The sequence below is a fragment of the Vanellus vanellus genome (assembly GCF_965231255.1).
Source record: "Vanellus vanellus genome assembly, chromosome: Z".
NCBI classification, from domain to species: Eukaryota; Metazoa; Chordata; class Aves; order Charadriiformes; family Charadriidae; genus Vanellus; species Vanellus vanellus.
The window spans coordinates 11238298-11254345 of record NC_138908.1 but is presented as its reverse complement, the minus strand read 5'-3'; the positions used below and the strand labels follow the sequence as shown (position 1 = coordinate 11254345).

Below are 16048 nucleotides of genomic sequence, written 5' to 3'. Positions count from 1 at the left end.
CTCAAGGGCTGGAGGCTCAGGGCTCTGAAAGAGCAGAAAAATAAGGGAAGATAAATACAGCCAGGCGGGGGGAGCAGAGCCTGGTCGTGCCACTAGGGATGGCACTGCACAGCACAGCTGGGAAAGCTGGCTCCTGCTGGGAGCCTCAGCTCCAGCGATTCCCTCCTGCCCAGAGCGTGATTTTGCAACCTAAATGTTCTGAAAGTATGGGGTGCTCCTAATTTCATCCCTGGCAGGACTACATAAACCAGACACAAGTGGCTGCCGTGTACAAATACCGTGTCTGAGGACGCTTTGAAGAGGAGCCACTGAGTGCGGCTCTAGGGATATATAAAAAAACAGCAGTGAAGATAAGTAGAGCAGATATCCCATCGCATCAAAATACACATGGGCTTTCTGGGATACCTGTGGGCTTGGCTCCCTCTGAGAAAGTCCTGGACTTCATCAGTTCAGTTAGTGTAAAACTAGATGTGATACAAGCATGATAAACATGCTGTACAGTCCAGAGCGCTCACTCCAACAGGTTTCTTATATTTCTGCTTTCAAGAAGCTACTGGGGTTTTTTGAGTCTTTCAGGGGATTCATGAAAAGATGCAAAACTAGTGGAGAACGCAGACGGTCTGCCTGGGGGTGCATGACTCAGGCTACACCGACACTGGCACTTGGGAAACCATCAAACACTTAAGCACCAAGGATTAGAAGAAGGATCCATGTCCCTCCACCCACATTTCCAAGAAAACCCATAATTGGGCCTTAGGGCAATGGAGATAAAAGCTGAACAGCAAAAGTGAAGGTGCAGGCTTGCACAAGAGCTCTCCTTCACTGGTGCCAGACTCAGGCTCCCAGTCCAACCCGAAAAGGCTCAGAACCCTGTCATGTTTGAGATGTGGTTGGGCGCTCCGTCTCTCTTGGCCCTGTTCTCATCACCAGTGGGTGCCTTCGGACCCAAAAGCAGCTGCAGATATCCCTGGCGATTGATGCTCAGAGTTGGGCAAAGGCCCTTCTGTGGAGTTTAATGAAATTCAAATCAAACTGAGGATCAGGATCTATCTGAGGCATCAATGGACAGGAAATGGCAGGAAATAACAACCAGGGTGAATACCTGCTGAAGGACAAGAAGGAGCACAACTGGACTTTCCACATTGTCCGACACCCCAGAAATTTCCATAGGACTTGGACGTCACTCAATCCAGAAGATCTCTGCTATGAGAAAACCTTCATGGCTGTTATTCCCCACCACATGGGCTATTTCTATACCTCCCTCATGCACATGCGCACACAGAGGGGCACAGTGTCTGCCGCGTGTGGGGAAGCAACCCCTTATGCTTGTGCTGGCTCCAGGTCCCCCCCTCTCTGTACTGAGGTGTGGATGGGGTACAGGCTGTGGGGGACAATCCAGATCAGTAGCCCATGGTAAAGTGACTTCTAATTTAGAAACAGCGAAAGGCTGTTGGTGGGAGGTTTCATCATGCCCTGCCCATGCAGGCACGGTGAGGCAGGCAGGCAGGCAGGCATCTCCAGGGCTGCACAGCACTGAGTCAGACACACGGCAGCCTTGCCCTGTTCTGCCCCATGGTAAGACCCTTCCGTGTGCAGCCACACAGAGAAGCAATGTCCAGCATGTTGTCTCAGTTGCCTCAGAGGACCTGTACATGGGGTGCATATATCCATATGTGCAACCAGCCTCCCGCAGAGGGGATTTGGGGCCAAAAGTGAGTGCCATGCAGCTTGCAGGCATGCACCTGGTGGGGAGCAGGGCAAGTGGGACTCTGAGCAGACAACCCGATGGGTCTAGTGGGGAAAGTCAAAAGCCTCCCTTGGGCAACAAAGCTGCTGTCCCTCTGCAGACTGACGGGGAGCTGCACTGGCCCCTATCTCTCAAACTAGCATGTGGCTGTCACGCCAAAACCCAGGGCTGGCCTCCAAGAGCAATGCTACGTCCTGTGTGCCATCCTGTTGTCCCAGGCTGGGACTACAGAACCCCATGGTGCCCCAACACGTGATGGCAGAGCTGGCGGCCAGGGCAGCAGCCCAGGCTTTTACACAGGGGTGACAGGGGGTCCGGCTCCTCTGCCACCTCTGCCTACATGCGGTGGGTAGATGGGACGGATACCGCTGCCTCTCCCTATTGTTGCCCTCACCGATGCGCTGCTGCTGCTGCAGCTGGGTTGGTTTGACACTCTTCTGCTGCCAACATGACACATGGATGTTGCTCGCTGCCGCCCCAGGCGCTACAGGTCAGATCCTCTGCAGATGGGCTTGAGCTTGGCCTGTTTGTAGACCGCGTGTAATTAATTTCCATAGCAAGGCAGGTATTGATGTCATCTACAAAGATGGGGGAACTAAAGCACAGGCACTTGAGTAATCTGCCCAGCCGCGCATTGGAGATTGAGAGATACAGTCTGGGCTGGACCTGGGACTTTCCAGCTCCTCTCCCAAGCTGTGCTGCTGCCTGCCCGTGACTGCCAAGCACAGCTTGCACCCGATGGCTGCTGGGGCTCTCAGAGGTGTGGTGGGGTGTCTGAGGCTGCAGGAGAAAGGTCCCACATGTCGTCACTACCAGGGTACCCTCCGCCTCAAAGGTAGACACGGGAGTATGCAAGAAACCCTGGCCACATATCTGATCACGTAGGGGATCACCAGGACCATAAAAGCAGCAAATAACTAAAAGCAGGGAGAAATAGAAAAGATCTGCAATGGGTAAAAAGAAACCAAACAACAAGTCTTGGGATGTAGTGAGTTTGGGCTTTCAGGCTTACTGTTGCTTTTGTGCAAGCGCAGGCAGAGCCTCCCCTGGTGCAGCTCCGCAGATTGACAGCCGGGGCGGGCTCTCAGCTGCTTGGTCTTCACAAAGTTTCTAGAAAGTGGCAGGATTTCAGGTTCCCTCATGCTCATTGCCACCGCGTCAGCAGCACAGCCCACCAGATCAGTTTGCGAGACTGATGGAACCAGATGGGAAGTACTGCAACTGCATATCCACTGCTGAAGACCACACCTATTAGAATAGAGGAACAGAAAAAAAAAAAAAAAAAAAAAAAAGCCAAAACCTCAAAGGAAGCCATCTGCGTCAGAAGTTTGTTTTGCGATGTTCAGGTTTGTCTGGAAAGATCCAGGTCAGACCAGGCATATTCCTGCTTGCTGGGAGGAGGCATCCGGGCAGCAGCCGCCCTTGCCCCTGCCTGCCCGCCCCAGGGCTGCAACAGTGGCAGGCATGAGAAGAAGCTTTTAGCTCTGCTGACATTTCCCACAGCCACACAACCCCATATCCATCTGCTGGGCACCGCAGTAGCCTGTGCTTTGCCTGCTGGCACAGCTCCTGGCTCAGACCAGGCTGGCAGCCCCACAGCAGAGGACCCACACACACGCCTTGCTTATGGAGATTTTCAGCGGGGGATTGGACCCTGCATCCCTGCTGAGCACTGCGCTGCTCCCACGCCGCTGCAGCGAAGAGAGGTGGGAGGTTCCTCTGCCTTTCCCCCGAAAGTGGTGCTTGCGCCTAGGCACTGTTTGCCAACAGGCTCCCCAGGGAGCTGCTAGGCTGCAGTTGCAGCAGGTCGCATCAGCCCCCAGGTGTGAGCGTGTTGCTTGCAGTTTTGGGGTGGGTACCAGCAAAACAGCATCCCAAGGGCAGGTGGCAAAACACCCTCTGCCTGCAGCCCCAGTGGCTGACCCTGGACAGGCCAAAAAAGGGACATCAGGACTGGGCTGGGACGAAAGGGGACCCTGAGGAGCTTTGCTGCCTCTGGTAAAACAGTCCTTTGAGGGTCCTTTTCTGAGGGATTTTTGCTCTGGCCTTGGCAAAAATGCTCTGACATTCAGCTACTGTTTTTTTTCCTAGAACAGGCTATTTTCAAGGCTATTCCTTCAAAGCATCCTCTGGGAGGAAGAAGTGCTTTCACCATATGAGCAAAGCAAGTGCATACCTCCAGATTGGCCAAAAGAGTCAGATCAAAATGACTAACCTTTCCCTGCCAGCCCTGTGATCAAATCAGGATTCGATACGATCTGATTGATATGTCCAAATAAAATGCTCCTGTGAGCTGGTCACACTCCTGGACTATGCCTTCAGTCTCACAGTAGCGCAGCAACACTCCTATGAGCCCAAAACTGCTGCCTGTGCCCTGCCACTCTCTGCAGCATCCCCTTCCCACCCTCCTGCCCCAGCCTGTCCTTGCCAGAGCTGAACCGCGCTTGCAGCGGAGGAGGGGATGCCCAAGACATGGGTTGGCTTTCTCTGTGCTGTGTGTTGCTGAGCTGTGTACATTTCTCCTTGTCTCTGTAACATCTCATACAGCTTTTTTGTCTTCTTTTTCCCCCTTCCTTTATCCTGCTTCTGCTTTTCTTTCCCCATGAGACCCAGCAACCGTGTCCAGACAGTTCTTTTTTTACGTGTGGTATCAGCAGCTGTGCGTCCCCACTAAAGGCTTCAGCAGCTGCTGTTCAACACAGTAATGCAGCCCAACGAGCTGGACCAGGTCTCACGAGGCTCCTGTCAGCCCTCTGTGGGCTCATGGCATGTGCCTGGGCAAACCCCTCGTCCCCCATCAGTTTCCATGTGGACCTTGGACATGAGCCACCTCTGCTGGGCGGGCACAGACAGACCCACACCAAAGCATGGGTTACACGGGGGCTTGCACCAGGGAATAAAACATTGCTCCGATGGCAGCAGAGCCTTAGCTGAAGGCTAAAGCCTAACCCACACTCCTGGTCCGCAGCTCCATCCCTCCCGCCGCCCCAGGCAATGCCTGCAGTGCTGGCATCTCTCCACAGCTGCCATGCCCAGAGCACATAAGCCCTGGTTTGGATGTGCCATTCCGTCCTTAAAAGCAGATGTGAACACACTTTTCCACTTTCTGCTGTTTTTTTTTCTGCAGTACCCAGGAGCCTTTTACATTTAAAAGCCTCAGTACGCTGCACGGCGCAGTGGGAAGAGCTCCCTGATCCCATGGTCTCCCCCAGCATGCCAGTCTCTGTGAGAAGGCAGATGGCAGGTGTGCCGTGTCTTCCAAAATAATCTATCACAGAATCACAGAATTTTCAGAGTTGGAAGGGACCTCTAGAGATCATCTAGTCCAACTCCCCTGCTAAAGCAGGAATGCCCAGAGCACATCACTCAGGACTGCATCCAGGCGGGTCTTGAAAATCTCCAGAGAAGGGGACTCCACAACCTCCCTGGGCAGCCTGTGCCAGTGCTCTCTCACCCTCACCGTAAAGAACTGTTTCCGTGTATTTGAACGGAACTTCCTGTGTTCTAACTTGTGCCCATTGCCCCTCGTCCTGTCACTGGGAACCGTTGAAAAGAGCCTGGCTCCATCCTCCTTCAGCCCACCCTTTAGATACTTGTACGCCATAATAAGGTCTCCCCTCAGCCTTCTCTTCTCCAGGCTAAAGAGTCCCAGCTCTCTCAGCCTTTCCTCATAAGGGAGGTGCTCCAAGCCCTTAATCATCTTAGTTGCCCTTCGCTGGACTCGCTCCAGCAGTTCCCTGTCCCTCTTGAACTGGGGAGCCCAAAACTGGACACAGTATTCCAGTTGTGGCCTCACCAGTGCAGAGTAGAGGGGGAGAATGACCTCCTTCGACCTACTGGCCACACTCTTCCCTATGCAGCCCAGGATTCCATTGGCCTTTTTGGCAACAAGGGCACATTGCTGGGCCATGGATAATTTACTGTCTACCACAACCCCCAGATCCTTCTCCTCCGAGCTGCTTCCCAGCAGGTCCGCCCCTAACCTGTACTGGTGCCTAGCATTCTTCCTCCCCAGGTGCAGGACCTTGCACTTGCTTTTGTTGAACCTCATTAGGTTCTTCTCTGCCCAGCTCCCCAGCCTGTCCAGGTCACGCTGGATGGCAGCACGGCCCTCTGGGCTGTCAGCCACCCCACCCAGTTTGGTATCATCAGCAAACTTGCTGAGGATACACTCTGTCCCTTCATCCAGGTCATTAATGAATATATTAAACAAAATTGGACCGAGTATTGACCACTGGAGGACACCACTGGTTACAGGCCTCCAACTAGACTCTGTGCCGCTGATCACAACCCTCTGAGTTCTGTCCCGCAGCCAACTCTCAATCCACCTCACTGTCACCTCATCTAGCCCATACTTCCTCAGCTTCCTAAAGAGGATGTCATGGGAGACAGTGTCAAAAGCCTTGCTAAAGTCAAGGTAGATGACATCCACGACTCTCCCCTAATCCAGCCAACCAGTTATAGAATCATAGAATCATAGAATCAGTGAGGTTGGAAGGGACCTTTAAGATCATCAAGTCCAACCATTAACCTACCCTGATAAAAACACCACCACTCCTAAACCATGTCCCTAAGCACCTCATCTACCCTTTTCTTAAACACCTCCAGGGATGGTGAATCCACCACCTCTCTGGGCAGCTTATTCCAATGTTTAATAACCCTTTCAGTGAAAAAATGCTTCCTAATATCCAATCTAAACCTGCCCTGACATAACTTGAACCCATTTCCTCTTGTCCTATCACTTGTCGCCAGGGAGAAGAGGTCAGCTCCCATCTCTCTAAAACCTCCTTTCAGGTAGTTGTAGAGGGTGATAAGGTCTCCCCTCAGCCTCCTCTTCTCCAGGCTAAACAACCCCAGATCCCTCAGTCGTTCCTCAGTTATAACATCATAGAAAGCTATCAGATTGGTCAAGCACGATCTACCCTTGGTAAATCCATGTTGACCACTTCCAATAACTTCCTGTTCCTCAATGTGTTTGGAGATGACATCCAGAATGAGTCGCTCCATTACCTTCCCAGGGACAGAGGTGAGACTAACCAGTGTGTAGTTCCCTGGGTCCTCCTTCTTGCCTTTTTTGAAGATCGGAGTGATGTCAGCCTTCCTCTAGTCCTCAGGCACCTCTCCTGTTCTCCATCTATGTTTGCTATGTTTCTCCTCTTTATCACATCTGTTCACGGTCCCCTGGGGTGGTTTTGTTCCTGTTTGTCTCAATGTTAATTGCACAGAAACATTGGGAGGGGAAAGGAAGGAGAAGAGATAAGGAGGTGGGGAGAAGGGAAACATGTTTGCTCTTCCTCTCCCCAGTGCTTACCTCCAAGTCCAAGCATTTCCAAGGCCAGCTCTCCAGCATCAGACAGTCTCAGGACCATCCAGCACCCAAGGACTCTACATCCAGAGGTGTACTTGTGTTTTCCCTTTTCACAGCTGAGCATCCCCAACAGGCACCATCACCCCCTGGCCCCCTGCCCCAGAAGAACTTCGGGCCATCTCCAACCCACTTCCAGCGAGCACATATGAGCAGTATGAGATACCATTTTTTCATGTCCTGTGCCGGTTATGGTGGGTTTTATCTTTTTCCTTTATCTACTCCATATGCCCAGGAGCAGCTTCTCAACCATCAGAAGGGAAAGAAGTCTCCCAGATGTGCTGCAGGGATGCAAAGGAATTGTTGCACAAACAAGCGTTTCCCCATGTCGTTTTTCAGTTTTCAGAGTAATCCCTTTTATTTTCCAAACCACTTCTCCAGTTTGCCAAGATCATTTTCAGTCCTGCTCATGTGCTCCAGGGCAGTGCCTCCTAGTTTAACGTCACCTCCAGAGGTCAGGCCACAGTCCAGCATTCAAGTCAATTATAAAAATACCAAGTGGGACCAGACTGACAAAAAAAACCCAACCAAACAACCCTAAACCTTGCTTGAAGTATTTCTGCAATGTGGCCACAAACCATTGGCACCAGTTGCAATCATCCAGCAAAGTCTGCACCCACATTCTAGTAATCTCATTTAAACCATGCTGGGGAAAAACACATAGGAGAAGGTATAAAAAGCCTTGGCAGAGCCAAATGATGTGCCAAGTGTCCTGTTCCTGTCTGACAGCATCACCTCTTACCTTGTTAGAGGAGAAAATCAGGCTGGTATAGTACAATCCGTCATGATTGCTGTGCAGGTGCCATCATGCACTTTTTGAGTCTTCTGGTGAGTTGCTTGTCCTTCGCAAATTTTCAGTGGCAATTACAAATAGTTCTGGGATTGGCTGAGCCAACTCTTGCACCGTTTGAAGATTAATTTTGTCAGGCCATGACAACCCATAAACGTCTAACAGCTGTGGGTTCTTCCTCTCCTCCTCCTGGCTGAGATCTCGTTGCTCGCTATTGCTGATTATTCTAACACCGAGCTCAAAAATGCAGTCTGCACCTCAAAATGAAGACTGATGCAAACACAGCATTAACCATTTTGGCTCTTCCCATGCCAACAGTTGCTGCCTTGTTTTCTCACTTTGAGTCTCACAGGAGGCTACAACTGTGTTGACTGGGAGTGGCAGTGGATCTGCTTGGACTGAGGTATTGAAATCATGCATGTACTAAAGATTAAAAAAAAAAGAAAAGAAACAGAAAGAGCTTCCACTCTCTTCTTAAAAATTGCTTTTCTCTGTGGAAGTTACACTTTTAATGAGTAGCAACGAACTGGTCTTTTCTTGGCATGCACATGAACCCCCAAATTGCACAGAAAGCACAAATTTAAGTTTTGGGTCTGGCCGAGGCATTCTCAATGAAACGGCCTCAAAAGAGGAATGCCTGTTCGCATCCTTTGAACTTACATCTTGCTATAAAAGGCTTGCAAACTCTGCTTGCGTGAAGGTACAGGTTGTAAACTCCAGAGGGGTTTCAGCTGCTTCTTCCCCCTCATTTCCATTCACTTTCCCCCTTGCTTGAACAAAACCACCCACTGCAAATGAAGTAATCCAGCGGGAAGTTCAGCTGCCTGGCTTCGCTTGCGAGGATGAGTGTGCCTGACCTTACGCCTTCCACTGGCAATATTGCAAGGACAGTGTGCAGCGAAATGCACATCTTAGTCTTTACCAGAGAGGTGTGTTTGGGAAGAGGCACTAATTTACCAACACCCCTTCAATGCACGAATATCCTGCTGGTACTTTTTCCCCCAGCAAGTTGCAAGCATGAGCTTCATTAGTTAGCCTTGCTGCACTGGCGCTTGCAAACTTGCCAACACAAGCGTGGCAGGAGCATAAGCTCTGTGCTGCTGCATTTCTGGCGGAGAAAGTACTGTGATTGCAGCCTCCATAAACAGCCTGCAACACCCTTTTAACAAAGCAGGACAGGATCTGAGCGCCAGACTCTGCAGATGGCTCTGGGATTTGTCAGACAGGCGAAAGCACTTCACACGTGTGGTACCACCAGGGTACTCAAGTGGGATGGGGAAGAGGTCTGAAGAACGGCCTTTTCAGCAGGTCAACAAAACCACCACACTCAGCAAAATCCTCCTTAGCCAGAGTGGAAGGAAAGGTTCGTATAACCTTTGCTCTTCTGGTGGTTGTATTGGGTTTGTGTGGCCAGGCTTTGGTAGCAGGGAGATACAGGGGTGGCTTCTGTGAGAAGCTGCTAGAAGCCTCCCCCATGTCTGATAGAGCCAATGCCAGCCAGCTCCAAGACGGACCCACCGCTGGCCAAGGCTGAGCCCATCAGCAACGGTGGCAGCGCCGCTGTGATAACATAGTTAAGAAGGGGCGGGGGGAACTGCTGCACAACAGCAACTGCAGGGGGAGAGAGGAGTGAGAATGTGTGAGACAAACAGCCCTGCAGACACCCAGGTCAGTGAAGAAGGAGGGGGAGGAGGTGCTCCAGGCGCCAGAGCAGAGATTCACCTGCAGCCCCTGGTGAAGACCACGGTGAGGCAGGCTGTCCCCCTGCAGCCCATGGAGGTCCACGGTGGAGCACATATCCACCTGCAGCCCATGAAGGACCCAACGCTGGAGCAGGTGGATGCCCCGAGGAGGCTGTGACCCCGTGGAGAGCCTGCACTGGAGCAGGATCCTGGCAGGACCTGTGGCCCCGTGGAGAGAGGAGCCCACGCTGGAGCAGGTTTGCTGGCAGGACTCGTGACCCCCATGGGAGACCCACCCTGGAGCAGTCTGTTTGTGAAGGACTGCACCTCATGGAAAGGACCCACGCTGGAACAGTTCGTGAAGAACCATGGGAAGGACTCATGTTGTAGAAGTTCATGGAGGACTGTCTCCCATGGGAGGGACCCCACACTGCAGCAGGGAAAAAGTGTGAGGAGTCCTCCACCTGAGGAGGAAGGACCAGCAGAGACAATGTGTGATGAACCGACTGCAACCCCCATTCCCCATCCCCCTGCACCACTCGAGGGGGAAGGTAGAGAAAATTGGGAATGAAGCTGAGCCCAGGAAGAAGGGAGGGGTGGGGGGAAGGTGTTTTAAGGTTTGTTCCTATTTGTCATTATGCTACTCTGACTTTCGACTGGCAATAAATTAAATTAATTTCCACAAGCTGAGGCTGTTTTGCCCATGACAGTAACTGGTGAGCGATCTCCCCACCTTCTCTCGGCCCACCAGCCTTTTTCCCTTACCTGTCCAGTTGAGGAGGGGGAGTGATAGGGCGGCTTGCAGCCAGCCAAGGTCAACCCACCACACCGATGCAGCACCACTTTCCTATTTTTCCCTTGAAGTCCTCCAATTCATTAAAGAATGAGAGCTGGCCTGAGCTGATGGTTATTTTCACTTCCCACCTTGAACCCCCTTAGGTGAACTCGCTTTTCACCCAAAGTGCTGCGTCCTCAGCCCCCTCTTGCCCTGGTTATTGTCGGCACCCCAGCCATCAGATCACCAGAACAAGGTGCGTCTTAAGAACCTCCCAGCCAGGACAGGGCCAGCGTTCCTCCAGTACTTTCTCCATGAGATGGGGCTGGCCAAGCATCAGGTGAACCCAGTATAAACATGTTTTTAAGTCCCTTCTCCCTAAAGCAGCAATTACCAGGTAAAAACCACAGTGGTAGCAGATACCTATCAGAGTCTATTTTTTTTGTTTTCTGACAAAGGGCAGCATTGTCACAGAATGGTTGTGTGCCCCTAAATGCCCATCATCCACCCAAGACCTTCAGAGGACAGTTTTCCCCCAGCTTCCCCACCACCGGAAGCAGGGAGGTCCATCCTCAAAGCTCAGCCTGCAGGTGAGGGCTGGGATGCATCCTGATGAACCCAGCACCTGCCCATTTCAAGGGGCTTTGGTGCAGTTCCTCCCGCAACTGAAAAGTTTGTGAGTGCTCCTTACAAACACGAGTGACATGTCAAAGCAACAGAAAAGCTGTGGGCTGTAAAACAGCTCTGCGTTTTTACCTGATAAAGCTCTTCCTGAAGCTGTTAACTGAGCTTCTGGACCTGTTGTTAGTAAATAAGCAGTATTAAAAAAAATAAGTCTGTGTTTCATTTAAAAAGTCTTTGTCCCCATCAAGCTGCATTTTTTGAGCCACTTATCCTTCAAAGGAAATGGTTTTAAACCACAAGGCAAATTTACCTCCTATGCTGCCTGGGCCTCTGGTCTAAGAAGGCTGTTTGGGCTGATCATGATGCTGGTCACAGCTGAAGTCTACCGAAAACACTCCCCGCATTTGGAGAGATACTGCACAATCGAGGACACCCATCTGGGTGGGAAACAGCAGCTTCGTTTCTTTTAAAACATGCAGAGCATCATGCCCAGCCTGCCCGGCCGCTCGCCTCCCATCGGAGTGGTGAGCGGCTCCCATGAAGCCATCACATGCTCCCAAAGCCCCCTGGGCTGCACCCCATGGTTTTCTTCCCTGCAGCATTCCTCCGGTGCATGGAGTTTCCACCTCCCAGCACCATCACTCCTCTCCTGCCGCAAAGGTCCCCAACGGGACCAGCCAAGCACCGGGACCAGCTCTGCCCACTGGGGACTACAGGGCAGCCCCGGGGAGAGGTGGGAGCCAGCAGGCCCCCAAATGGTTTTGTTTTGTAGTTCCCAAAACCAGCTCAAGCCATGCAGCACACACAGAGTCGGCAAATTTAATTAAGAGCCTCGAGTTTCCACCCCAGCACATGTCAGCAGAGGACCCCAAATATCTAAGAGACACATTCAAAACCAGTGATGGGCAAAAGCCAGCCAGTGTTTCCTGAGGTACCAGCCAGCAGTTGCTTCCCACCAGCCAGATCAACTGCACAGTCTCGTTTAAATCCAGCAACAAGGATTTAACCCAAGCGGCTGCACAGCACGGGTGGGATGCGCTCACGGGTGAGATGCGCTCTCAGCTGGCGGCTCTCCTGAAAACTCATCCCTGGGACTTCCAATTTTGTGAACCACTCTGCCAGAAAAAAGGGTTTGCTCAGGAGTGCGCATAGCAGAAGCACATCTCCAAAACCCATTCAGCTATAAAATGACAGAGATTCGCAAAACTTGGCTTTACTTATACAAAGGCACTGCCCTGTTGTGCCTATACAAGTAGGGTAAGGCGACCCAGGTTTACAAGGAACTTGTCATTGAAGGATAAAGGTGTGTTGCTACATTGGGCAGACATATTTAGATAACTACATGAAAATATAGTGATGGTGTAACTGCGGGTGACAGTGACCCTTTTGCACACCACCAAGTATCTTTAAAGTTAGCACAAAGTGAGGTTTGTACAAAAGAAGAGGAAAGGGCTTGCCTTTTTTATTTTTTTTGGTAGCAAAATAGCAAGAACTGCAGGTGAATGAGGGTGACAGGAGGGAGGTGAGAAATGCTCACCATCTTGGCTTTAACGTGGAGAGTTTCTACTAAGAAGAAGGGGTTTATGCTGAAAATCATCCCAAATGGTGACTTTTACCTTTTCTTTCAGTCACATGCCCTGTTTGCCCAATGCCCAGGTTTGCTCACCTGTAAATGCTCTGGGTTTGTGGCTGTATCACGAAAAGAGATTATTTTGCTTGCTGATTTTCATAATGTGTGGCACCTTCTCTCCTTCTTGCATGGGTGGACTGGTCCTGCCTCCCCTCCAGGCATCTCAACAAGGGCCACCACACCTTAAACATAAAAAGCCAAGAAGGTAGAAATTCAATATTTCTACCAAAAGCAGAGGTGTTGGGCACCTCCACCCAGGAACCACCAATAGGCCCAGCACTACGGGGAGCTCCAGCATCACCACCCATCTCTACTGAACCGCTGCTCCCCTGCCAAAAGTGGATGGGATTATCTGCAAGGACAAAACCGGGCACCGCTCTCCTGAAGAACCCTGAGCTGCATATGGCCACTGGCACCCAGCAGCTGGCCTGAAGGCAATGGAAAGCGATGCCCTTTGCTGGCATCATGTGCCTTCAGCAGATGCAAAAAAGGCAAGCAGAGTTTAGAAAGAAGAAAGCAGTGGACCTCAGGTGTTGCCAGCTGGTGAGATGTGGTCCCCCAAGCAAGGGGGTACTCACCCACCAAAACCCTATGCAGAAAAGCTCCTGCAGAAGAGATGGCTCCGCTCCACAGGGCAGGGCAGCTATTTCTTTCCTGACATGAGGCCACAGCTTGAGATGCACCTTTGGGCTGACTTAACTTGCCCCATCCAGGGCAGCGGGAGCACCGATGGGAGGAGAGCAGCGTGCAGCCACTCCCAGCAGCACAAGGCTTTGGGCCTCCGCTTTTGCAGCCGAGTCACAGGCGCTCAACTTCTCTGCCAGTCAGATGGACTCCTTTTTAGCATTTGCTAATTTATCTTGTTTTCTTGTGCTTTTTTTGTTCTTTTTTCTTATTTTTTTACCTCTGCTCAAGGGCTTTCAAGTCTCCACCATGAGGTGAATTTCAGGTGGGTGGTTGCCTGGCGGTTTGCTGTCTGCAGAACCAGGTGGACCATCCTGTATCACACACCACATCTGTTGGATCTTGAAGGTTTGGGGTTATAAATTAGCTTTCACTCAAGACCTTTGGTGCTGCAGCCTTGCGGTGAGGGGAGAGCTGGCCAGGCTGCAGCCACCAGACATGGCTGCTGCGGGTAAACCCCTCTCACGCTGTGCTTGGAGTTTACTAAAGCTGATTTTTCATCTGCCCCTACACTTCACTGAAAGGGAGAGGTCCCTGTGTGTGATCCACCCCGCAGCTGGCTAGGCTGTACCAGGAATCCGTCCTTTTCCTGGATGATGGCTATAGCACCTATAGCTAATCCATCTGAGTAATGAAAGGATTATTTCCACAGCTGCCACTCGACAGCAACAACAGCCCCGAGGATCTAGAGGAACCCACAGAAATAACCATTACTGCAAGGCTGGTCCTGCCCCATACCCGTGGTCCCAGCACCAATGTGGTCCCATCCCGACCTGCTGAGGCACCATTGCATGTCTCTGTCCTCAACCATCCCTGGCCACCACCGGCAATAAGACCTCGAGGTAGCTGGACCTCTGGCCTGGCTCAGCATGGCCATTTCTGTGCTCCTATCTCAGATAAAGGATGGCTGCCGACGTCAAGTCACTCTTACAGCTCCTTTTGAAACCTCCCCATTTTTCAGCATCTTTCTAGGAACTCTGGAGATGGAGAAGCCACAAACAGTTTTCTAGCAAAAATAATCTCGTGCCTGGTCCCTGATCGCATTTAGTATTCCCCTATTTAATACCACTAATGTGTGACAGCATGGAAAACACCTCTTTCTTCCTGAAGAACGTATGAAAGAGCCAAGTATAAACAAAAATACTGACTGAGCACCTCTGCCTTCTGAGTAAGTTAGCAGTTTTCCATCCTTTAGCTCTTTTCCATTCACAACTGCCCCGTCACTGCATGACTCTGCATTTAAAGAGTCTTTCTGATTGTTCGTATCCTGCTTGCCAGAGATTTTGTTCATGCGTTCTGCAGCCTTAATCAAAGAGCAGGCTTTCTTAACTCCAGCTCTGCACTCCTTGTTGCTAATGATCCCAGCTTTTCATTTGAATTGTACTGGATTCGGCTCATAAATGCTCTTTTCTTTCCCTTTCACAATCCAATTGGATTTCCAGGTGAGGAAGCTCCCTTACAACGACGCAGTGCTAGAGGAGATGCTGGAGTCTAAAAAGCCTTTCCTGGCCTCTCTCCAGCTAGCACTGTGCTTAGTTTCACATTTTCTCTCATGTAAATTTGTCTCATGGTTGCATATGCACGCCCATACATACATATACATATGCGCGCGCGCACACACACACACACACACACAGATGCATACGTGTGGTCGGATGAGGATGTGGAAAGACCCCCAGCTGAAGAGCCTCAGCCCTCCTGAGCCTGTAATTCAGGAGAAAACAACACGCCAGACCTGGAGACCTCACAGCCCCACATCCCAGGCCTGACAGGGGTTATCGGGAGTATGTCTTGCCGAGGTGTGCATGACAGCATGCGACCCAGAAAAGCTGGTGCCAAAACCCCGGAGGCTACAGGACATCCCTCTTGCGGTTCCGGGAACCCTAGAAAAAAAAGTCCATCCAAGAAACCGGGAGTTTTGTCTGCCAAACCCTGGGTGCAGCAGCTCCCAGCACACGGGGCAGGTTGCCCTCCTGTCTGAGATCCTTGGCGGGGTGTGCCCCATCCCCAAATCAGAGTGGCTGCAGGATGCACTACAGATGTGTGTGTAAGCACTGCTAACGTTTTGCAGTAAAGCCCTCAGAAAAGGGCTTCTTTAATACCTGAGCTGACTTCTCGGGCTGTCAGTCACAAGAGATTTCAGTGGTGTTAAAGCAACCAAAACCAGAACGAGGGGAAGAATGACCAACCTTACTTCCCTGCAGGTCTGTACTTTCCTGTGGTTGAGACAAGCTCCTCTGGTGTCCCATCATGTTGTATTTCACTGGTCCTGACCTATAAGTTGGGTGGGTCACAATTTAAAAAAGGTCTGAATACTTCATTATTGACCTGGCAAAGGAAGAAGCAAAGAATGAACAGATCATTATCGAAGAAACTTTACAGTAAAGGGAAAAGAAACATGTCACCACAGATGAGAAATTTTTTCTGCTGGTAAATGAAGGCCAGTTGTCACCACTGAAAAAACCCTTGTTTGGTCCAATGTCCCAGCTCCAGGGTTTTCCTGCGGCGTTAGGACAGCGGTTTTTGTGGCACACACTGCCACACATAGGACAACCCGCATGCGTGGACAGACACGTGTGGAGGCACACCAATGCACAGGGAATGCACCACCATTCAAGGAGGCTCCGCGCCCAAAAACCCTGTGCCAAGTCCCATTCTCAAGCTGGGACTCGTTTTTTGGTGTCAATGACTGGACAAAGTGCCTCACCTGCAGCAGGAGCTTTGCTGACCATGACCGCCAGGATTTGGAAG

The 16048-nt window shown here is 51.1% G+C and overlaps 1 long non-coding RNA gene across 1 annotated transcript; it reads right to left on the bottom strand.

The window, feature by feature from the left end:
• On the bottom strand, positions 1 to 15534 carry LOC309683778. Its single transcript, XR_014270242.1, has 3 exons — positions 15487 to 15534; positions 12650 to 12795; positions 1 to 24 (listed from the first exon to the last, which is right to left on the bottom strand). It is a non-coding gene; the product is annotated as an uncharacterized lncRNA (long non-coding RNA).
• Between the last annotated feature and the right edge of the window lie 514 nt (positions 15535 to 16048).